We start from the raw sequence: 10,595 nt of genomic DNA, 5'->3' as shown, positions 1-10,595 counted from the left end.
AGGTCTTGATTGCTTCCCACCAGTGAAAATAAAACGCATCTGTGCTTTGAATTCCTGAAAAAAAACTGAAGATTTGGTTGCAAGCAATCAATCAACAGGCCAGGAAAATACCTCAGAGATTTATTGGGGAACAACGAGAAAAGAAAGAAAGAAAGAAAGAATATAGTCTTTCAGTTAATGTTTCCTGGTTTAATAAACACAGTTCTTCGAATTTGGTGATATTGTGTGGGACAGAGCTTCATTTGGGGTGGTTTTATTTCTATCTGAGGAAAAGTACTGAATATACACTGCAATCACAAAGACATACTCTGTAGTACAAAATGATCCATAAACATGTCTGTGACAAGACGGATTAAACACCATTCCTTTTGAGCTTCCATATATGACCATATTAATGGGGGCCATGATTAGTGTGGCTGGACTAATGCACCACAAAGGTGCGAAGGATGCACACACATGAATGTGTACAGGGGGAAAAAACGCAGACCGGCACAAACAAAAACGCAAAGACACTACAACATGCCCGCACACACAGAGCACCAGAGGCAGAGACCACAAATGCATGAAACGTTCTGAGAGGAGGTGACATCAGAATATGCAAAAAAGACTTTGCCGTAGGCCAGAGATTTTTAATGATGAATCCATTCATTATAGAATAAGGTCATTATGCTTTTGTTGTCATGAAATGTACACATTCATCATTAGTCCACCCAGGACCGAGTCCATTGTCCCTCCTCGCCAGACGACCTTGGATGGAAAATTCATAAAGTAAAAAAAAATAACAAACACTCACAAATACAAACACAGAGACGCGCCAGCATGCAAACCAGTGCACACATCAGCATCCCCAAGGACAACAAATATACGCAACATGAAATATTCCACTAAACCATCAACATTTCATCACACCATTTATAAAGCAAAAGAGGTACTGCAACAAAATGCTCTGTTTTTGTGTATTGTTCAGCTGTTTCATACCCATACCAGAGACCAAACCAGATATATGAGCCCATAATGAAACATTTTATGCTAATTGTATTTGTTTATGAGCAAATTAATGGCAGCCGTGCAAAACGGATGATGATGTGAGCACATACACAACATGATAGGATTCCTGAGGAATTCATTAGCTGTTTGCAGGTAATTAGAGGAAATAATTAAGGTGATTAGAGTGCGTTACATGCACCCACACACACATACACACATTTGTACTGTATACATCAAAAGATCTCCCCCATCACCCTCCCCAGTTTTCTGAAACACTTTCTGGAAAGTGCTGACAGTGCTGCCGAGAATAACCCAATCACTGAAATACAGAAAGATTTTGAACGCTCTTTCTCCCCTCATCTTCACCAAGTCTACTGTTTGCAAGGTTCCCCTCCAGTCACAAATCCCTCATTCCGAACCGGTCACAATTTGACACATGCAGAGGTGGCACATTGGTGCACCACAGACACAATCAAGAGGAGAGCTGTGGCAACAATGCGGGAGTGATAAATCAACAAACGAAAGCTCCCCAATATAGATAGCACAACATCGCATACAATACCCTGTTGTCCATCTGAAGAGCTGAGTAAAACACACATAGACACACAGACATATATAATCAAATGTTCACGTGTGTAGCCGGAGCTTTAACATGGAGGGTTAAACCCACTGATTATCTGACTGTAATAAGCAAGCAGCCTCTTCCCCTGTGTAATTGGTCTGCAGTGGATCTGCAGCCGAAGCTCGTTAGTGTCACAGCAGAAATAATCACGCAGTAAAAAGCCCTCCTGTGACTGATCGCCATATATCATACAGATACACACTTACAGATGCATGGATGATTCCCTCACACACATGCACACGCGCTCTTGATAGGTGGAGCTTTAGTGTTGTAATGCAGATTTGTGCATTAATGCAGGACCTAGAGAGGAAGAAGGCTGTCATGTGAATTGGTGGCACTTTATTTGTTTGAATAAATCACAAAACAAAACAATTTAAAAATGTTTCAAATCTTAACAGCCTGAAGTACCTGCACGAGATATATTTTACAGTATCTTTCCACTGGAGTATGCAAATATCCTGGTGACTATTGTACATGTATTTTGTCTGAGACTGGTGCAGTCAAATATCTTCTGCCATTCAAAATATTTAAGAATTTAAGATTTAGTTGATGTATGACTTGGAGCTTTCACAACTTCAACAAAAATAAAGATTTAATTATTCATATTTCTGTTACATTCATGATTTCAGTGAAAAGCTAGCTGTGCTTGTTTATGAATATCATCTACATGTGTAGCCTCCTCTTGCTGGAGGAGTTGAATAAAAAATATGTTCTATTCTTCTAACGCTCCATCTTATTTGGTCGCTGCTGTTAGATGTGTCAGCATGTTGCACCAGAAGTCGGAGCATTAAGAAAAACCTACATTGATTCCAGTCTTTAGAGAGAGAAACAGTTCTGCACAACTGCACCTATGAGGAGAAATACTGAGTAAATGGCATTGAAGCTATTAAACTTAAAATAGCATTGAGCCTTTCATTGTTTAAGATTAAGGTAAAAGGTAGAGTGTGTGTGTGTTTGTGTGTGGGTGGTGACGGATGATCTTGATCAGAATGGGGACCTTTGCAGCGTCTGAAACAGAATCAAACTCAAACAGTCAGGTATACACCACCTGCACCAGAAGTCATTTAAATGTCCTCTTGGGCCATCGTAACATTGGGAAAATTCAATCACCCTGTCTGCTGTTGGAGGGGGGACAGCGTTCTCTGAGATTACTTGCAAAGAAACTTAATCGCTAAGAGCATTAAATGCTGGTTGTTGCGAGTACTGCTGCCAATAGTGAATAAATGATTTTGGCAGTGTATACAGACAGGAAAATCAATGCAAGAGGGTTTTCTGTGGCGTTGGGCCTCTGTATTCATGTAAACATGGGAAGTGGTTTTCTTCACACCTCAGAGTGAGATTACCTCTCACCACTGGAGGTCTGCCCGGGTGCAGAGGAAGATGCCGCTCTCAGCTTGAGTCTGCCGCTGGCAGGAAGATGATATTTGAACATCACCCATTCTAATATAATGTATGCAAATATAAAGAAATTTTTTTTCTGGGCACCTACGCTGTGTGTCAATGTAAGGAAAAATCTGCTTTGATGATTGAGGGCTAAGGCAGAATAACTGTTGCACATGTAGCGGCAGCTGCCCAGAGGCCATGAAATTGTGTGATCACCGATAAGCTGAAGCTATTTCATGAAGTGTTGCCGTTGTGATAGTATAAGCTGCTGGCTCTTTTGCTCTTCTGCTGTCCCAATCCCCTGTGGTGACCCCTCTCGCCATATCGCCATCCAGACTTTAGTTACGGGGCAAATGCAGGGACGGAGACAAGAGGCTGAGAAGGGGAGTAGGGGGAGGAGGTGATGGTGTAAGGGGAGGGGGACTGCTCAGCCATAGTGACCGGGTGAAAAGGCAGTGCAGATGTAATTTGTCCTCAATGGCTGTTTGGGAAGAGTAATTGTGGTGACACTGGCGGGTCGATAGTATGGATTTTTTGTTTGGAGTGCCCTGTGTGTGTGGTGCTAAGGGGAGGCCAGGAAATATAACACTGCTGCTCAAATACAATAAAAATGGATCGAGGGTGTGGTGGTTGTTTGCAAAGCTGGTAGCCATCGTTTGGCTGTGGATGTCATACTGTAGCTGCTGTGGTTATCAAATACACCCCTCCGTTCTGCCCTATTAACACCAAATGTTGGAGGCTTCAAACAGGCCTTTCAGGCAGGTTTAAACGCTGGAACAAAACCATCAGTTAGGAGTGGTTTCATTGGTGAAAATAAGTCTCCAAATAAACTATATAATGGAGGGACCATGCGCTGACACAACTGCCATGAAGTCAAGCCCTTTTCATGGACCTCTCAAAAAATCATTTTATATATCTAATAATGCATTGCATTCAGATAGTCTGTAGCAGAAATGTTTGGCTCTGAACAGAACAGCTTGTTGCTAATTAACAGGAAACTATGGAGAATTTGGTTACTCTTGTTTGTGTGAACGTACAGTAACAGTAGGGGGTAAGGAAAAAGCCTCAGGGGAGGTCACTGAACCCTTGCTCTGGTGTCCCAGTCAACTATAACATAATCAGGCAATGGTGTGTAAGCACAATGTTTTTTTGTCCACCCTAAGAAATGTAATGAGGGAGAAGAAAAAGGGTTATGACACAGTGGGAAGACATGCACTGTCTGTCTGGCCTTAGATTCAGCGTTTTTGGGGTTGTAAGGTCAGTATGTGTTGTTCATTGAGACTCTCACATAAACTGAGCTGTTAAGCTGTTAAAAATCTGCCAAAAAAGAACTCTTTCGAGGAACCACTATGTATTCTGACTGTCTTCATAGTCTGAGACATTTATTGTGTGTGGTTTCGGTTGTGATCTGTCTGATAATGGTCCCCTGGAATTCAGTGTTGGCAGATCAGCACACTCTTTAAGGCTTGAGGTGTCAAATACACATACAGTATGTACTAGGTTTTGGCATTCAACCTCTTTCTCCACTTTGATAATGAGCCGTGTGTCGTGTCTTAATAGGAAGCTTCCCACCGCGTCAGGGCACCTCGTAGAACACGCCAATGCCGGCCCTGTCTGTGTCACCCCTGTCATCTCCCATCAGATCTTGTTTCACTCCAAAGCAGTGCTCTTTGGGTATAACCATTAACAGAGTCAACAGACACAAACAGGACCACATTTTGACACTCAGCCGCCGTCCTGACGTAACTGAGCACGACACCTGACGTGGGGAAAAGGTCACACGACTCGTCAAAGAGACAGGGGTGCCTCAGATGGAGGACGCGAGGACTCAAAAATGGATGCCTCCCGACGGTGATGATGGACACATGGCTGAAGCATGGCCTTCTGGGAGCGGTGGGAGGAGTGGACATCCTGCCGGGAACTGTCCCTTCCCGTTCCTCCGGCCTGCTGACGAGCGGTGTCCTCACTGATTTCACATGATGAGGCTCACACTAAATAAGCAAATCAAGTGTGGACAGTTTCAGTAGCAATCAGGGCAGCACATGCCTTATCTAAAATGTAAGATGACATGTTAGCCAATAAATGTGCATATTCTGATGCCTACATTATGTTGTAACAGCTTGTGCAAACAATTTAGTATCTTATTGATATAGAGAACTTGTCTTATAACTGTATTTATAACTTTTCTTTTTAATATATTTATGTTCTCTTTTTTGGGGAAAAAAGGGCTACAAAACATTCAGCAAAGGTGCATCCAGTTGGACATTGAACACAGGGAAATTGTACTCTAGCTAGGCTACTGTTAAATGCTTATAACCCCCTTTAAGTCTTTGAAATTAGCATGTGATTTCATTGCAAAAAACATCATATGGCTTAGTTACAGGCAATATTTTTTTCATCCTCTGATATAGACAGGCTAACCTTTCCCATTTAAAGTTTTTGTTCTATGATAAGCTAACTGCCTGCAAGTGATTTGTATTTAGAAAACCAGAAGAGCATCATTCGAACATCAGATTTATGCTTCAGCTTGAAATTGACTTGACGTTGCATATGGCAGTTTGAAACATATTTAAAAACACAATAGCAAAACCATCTCAGATTACCTTTTGTAAAAATCTAATCTTAGTAATATTTTAGGATGTTGGAGGATGTCTGAGTTACACATATTACTACCCTCCGAAAGACCAGACTTTGCTTTCCATTTGCCACTGTGCTTTAAACGCTATCTAGTTTTTACTTAAATTTTGCTTTCAGACGAAGTCTACTTTCACTTGCTATTTGGTTTGGTTTAGGCATTAAAACATATGTGACTGGAATGAGTTAATAAAACTATGTTAGGGGAAGTAAATATCATGGCCTTATTGCAGCAGGTAACTACAGTTGTGCCATCTGCAAAATGCAAAAACGTGGCGTAGGCATGATAGAAAATTTCCAAACTAAAATACATTACTTTCAAGTTGTGCCGACACACCTTGCTAACAAATACAGTGTTTCAAATTCCTTGTCTGTTTCATATTTTATCCTGAGACTGGCTTTGTTTCATATGTGGCTGCTCACTAAATATGCTTTAGCTCTGACAAAGACCAGGATTCTCTGACGACAAATAGGTTCAGATCAAATTTCTTTAGACCATAATTTGAAAACATTGTTAAGAACGCATAAATGTCAGTGCAGATTATACTTTAAATCAATTCTGTGTCCTGGACAACCCCACTCTGCAGGTTTTAGAACTTTCCCTGCTAAAAAACCCCCATCTGATTTAAATAGCTCGGTCATTGTACATGTTTTGCTGAGTTTGATGACAAGTAGACAAGCTGAACTATATGTGATCTTATTTATACAGGGCTCTGACAATGTCCTCCCAATATGAGCAATATAACCTATATTGTGATTATCCTTTATCAGTTAGAAGGTTTATGAAGAGAAGAAGGAGGGGTGCATGGTTGACAACAAAGATGTTGATCTTAGAGAACATCCAAACACATATAATAAACATCCATTAAAAAGAAAATTGCTGAGAAAGTAGGTATTTACCAAAATTGTCAACAAAAAAAAAATAGATTAAAATCAGCCATGCCTATGTGTTTCACTGAAAAGTACTTATGGTGGACTTTTCACTGCTTACTAGATTTATCCTTTTTGTAATTTCACATGCAACAATAGCTTCTCAAAGTGTAATAAGAGCAGAACGCCAGAGGCATATAGACAGAGGGGCTGGCTTTATGGAGCTAGTGAGGCAGGGAGAGAAGTAAGAAGAGGGTGAAAGAAAGATAGAGAGTCCCTTGGGCCCCATTAGAGGCAGTTCTGAGGGCCTGTGACATCTGACTGGATCAGTGTTCTTCAGTCAGAGGCTCTCCTCTTATCCACTCCTCTACTAGAGTCAATAAACACATCACCTACGCACAAACACACACACACACACACATTCACAGAGTTGCCGAGCCTCCAGGGTGAACACCAGATTAGTTCATTTAGAGAGGGTTTGATTCTTTCTCCTTGAAAGTACACAGCTTACTAAAGACTTAATGAGAATGTTACTTTTGTTGCATATATGTGGTGCACTTGGATTTGGATGTTTTAAAGGCAAAGTAATTTTTGGTGACTGCTGTCATGTTACAATCTTGGTATAAAGCTGTGCACATGCTGCACCGGTTGATGTGTAGAATCTCAGACTATTGTGTGTGAAGAAGAGGCACTTGTGAATATGCACAGCTAGCTGGACAAAAAAAAAAAAACTGACGAGCTGTAAACACTTTTCTCCCTGTGTTGACAATGTGGTGGCACCAAACGGTGAAACTTTGAAAGTCAAGCGGTCCTTTATCCATCCCTGCTCTGACCTTTCTGCTAGGCTGCCCTGTATTCACTGGCTGTCAGTGTGAGTTTGTCAGGAGCCATCCGTCTCTGTCCACCTCCACCCCCCTCCCCAAATCCCTGCCGACCCATTAGCCGATAGGATCCGGGGGAGCGGCGGCATGGCCAGCCTATGGGGGCCTCTTCTCTCTATCTCCCTCCTCCCCCTCAGACCTGGTATCCAAGTTGCACACAGCTCATCCAGGTACCCCAGAGAGGTAGCACTGGCTGGCTATATATATATACAGTATGTAGCAAAAGCATCAACACAGCACTACTGTCTGACATGTGGCCCATGGGAGCTGCAGAGAGGCTGATAGCTGCTGGGACAGAGGGAGAGCTGGTGGCATCACTGCAGGGGGTTGGGTAATGCTGCTGCTCCACACTGATCTGTTGTGTCTCAACTATAACAGTGTGCATGCTTATGGACCAGAAGCCACTTGCACCAGTCCTCGTAAAATTAATCTCAGGATTATTTATAACTTATAAAGTGTTCAGCAGGGGTAGATCATTCAATTTAAACAGGCTGCACCTCACAAACTGTTCAGCTTCAGCTTTAAAAAGCCATTCAACTTAAAAGAGTAGATGATTGATATGATCTGACACAGCGTACGTAAATTATAACAAGGTCTGATGAATGCTGAAAACTCTGCTCTGAATTACAGATGAGTGATAACAATCAAATTCTTTCTAAAAAAAACACAGTGAAGTAGAAATAAATAGTGGTGTTTGGCTACCATGATAGGGAAATTCACCAAATTCACTCATTCTATTGATCAATACATTAAAAGGGATTAAATTCACATTCAGTAGCCTTCAACAGTGTTGCATTCACAGTGGTATCAATGATATTACAGCAAAAGCGGGACCAAATGGTGTACATTATCTCGCTGCTGTGTACCTGGTTTAACAGTTATGTTGAACTCGAGTTTGCCTGTTAGTTTAAAGTAGCAGCTTTTCTAAAACAGGTTTACATCTAATAAAACAGCATTTGTAAAACTGGACATTTTAGATTAGTTTAGGCTACGAGACAAAGATAGTTCTCTTTGTCAGTTTCTGGTCTGCAGTATTTTTCTCCCTACCTTACCTTCCATCAAAAAAGGCCATCTGAATAGTTACCTGACATCAGTACAGTTTGATCGTTGATGCATTGAGGAAGTTCTGGCCCAGTAGCAAAGTTCATGGATGTTAGCTGAAGGTTATTCATATTTTGTCACGCTGGGTTGTTCTTTGACTGAACACAATAAAACAGTTAAAGTTTTTTTTTGTTTTACTTATCTTGGTGTCAGATTAGCATTGATAACACCATGAGTGCAGAGAGTTGTTGAGTGTACAAAGAGCCCAGAGTTTGTCTTTTCATTCTCTTTAAATTGGATGACATTGTGTGCTGCCAATGAAAGTTCTGAATGTGGATCAGCTTTTCTTTCTTTGAATGATTTGTTTGCAATGGAACGTTGAGAAAAGTAGAACTTTTTAAAGAACAACACAGTTGCAAGACAATAATGTTGCAGGTATTCCCCCATTATGTCTTACATGTGCCATGTTTGTGAAATTTTCCTGTCACCAGAACATCTAATTCACCTAATCACCCTTGCTTGACTTTTGTGTTGTTTTTTTGAAGCGACAATAAACAAAGCAATTGAGAGACCAAGACTTAAACCTGTCGTGTTGACCCTGGATTCCTTTAAATAGCACTTACCCAGAATGTTTGGAGCTAAGCTGCACATATTTCTGCTCCTCGTTTTCATACAACACAGCAGGACTAAACATGGAAACAACTAAACTGGAAATATGTTTGTGCACATTACACGATACAAACGTACTACATACAGTAATACTGGTGTTTATTGTAAGCATATGTTATCGGGCTAGTAGGAGCAAAAGCTGCAGAAAGTTTAAAACATTCTGTTTGTTTCTTTAGTCATCAGAGGTGCACCTCCACCAAGCTTTGCAAGACCACAAATCAGTTGTTTTTTGCAGCTTTACTTTTCTCATCATGAAAATGTTGTAAAAATAGATTCTGCAACAATCTACATCCAACTCAAGTGAAGCTAGAACATGTTACTAATGTCTGAATATGCAGTTAAGGTCAATGAATGGATTTGGGATTTGACAGAAACATTAGTAGACTCACTGATGACCTGTTTGTTGCTCAGTTTACAGCTGACTGTATGAGCTATGATGTGCTCATTTCCATAAACTAGAGTGACTACCTAAGATCCAAACACAAATAGTCACTCCAGACTCATTTTAATGCTAGGTGTGAACACATGTATTTAGAGCTAAACACTTGCTTAGGGTGCTTGACAACACCAGACCTTTATAGTCCCACTGTGCAACCGGTTCTATCACAATGTTACGAAATCATCCCGGTATGCCATATGTATTGATAATTCTTACTTAATGACACAATTTAAAGTCTGTTTGGGCCTTGGCATCATCGAGGAAGTGTCAAACTCGACAGAACCTGATCTAATGACAGAGAGAGAATGTGAGGACAAGCGTTAAGTGAGAGTTTGGAAATAGTGATGCAGTTGTGATAGAGGTAGAGATGGAGGAGGAGCAGGAAAAATAGACAGTGAAAGAGGGAGGGAGGAGGCAGTATCATGTGATTAATGGATAGGTGGTAGTGGGGAGGTTGAGGCAGACTGGAAGAGAGCAGAGTGACAGTAATAAAGTGAACCTGCCTCCCATTCATCTCCCTCAACCCATCTCCCATCTGACTGGTAAGGCTTTACACATACTGACTAATGCCACGCTCCGCATGCGGGCACAGGCAGGAGCACCACACACAGTTTTTGGCTGTTGTGTACACCACCACATAAATGAACATAGAATTTTTCATGGCCTCCCATTGTCAAGTTTAAGTTCAATCATTCATCAGAAAGATCAACACTACCTCCTCGCTTTTTATGGCGTCTAAATCATACTATGTATTAGGCTAATCTTGCATGAAACAATTGCAGGTTACACTTTAACAACGGGTCAAAAATGGCAGTCATGTTGGATATGGGCCATATGCTTATGACCTTTTCCAAATGGAAATGTAAGCTTTGGTGATTTTTTTGTATCCAAGTCATGCAATAACTGTGTGATGATTTGTCGGTGTATTGTTGCATTTCCACTTGCTTTTCATGGATGATTCTGTAAAGCGGCAGGCTAAGGTAAACACTGATGTTTCATGACCTTCCCTCTGGCTGTCGTAATGAGATGCACATCCCAAATGTAGTCTCATTAACCTGTCCTGAGCTGT

The sequence above is a fragment of the Odontesthes bonariensis genome, chromosome 7 (assembly GCF_027942865.1).
Source record: "Odontesthes bonariensis isolate fOdoBon6 chromosome 7, fOdoBon6.hap1, whole genome shotgun sequence".
NCBI lineage: Eukaryota > Metazoa > Chordata > Actinopteri > Atheriniformes > Atherinopsidae > Odontesthes > Odontesthes bonariensis.
Note: the sequence above shows the minus strand (reverse complement) of the source record.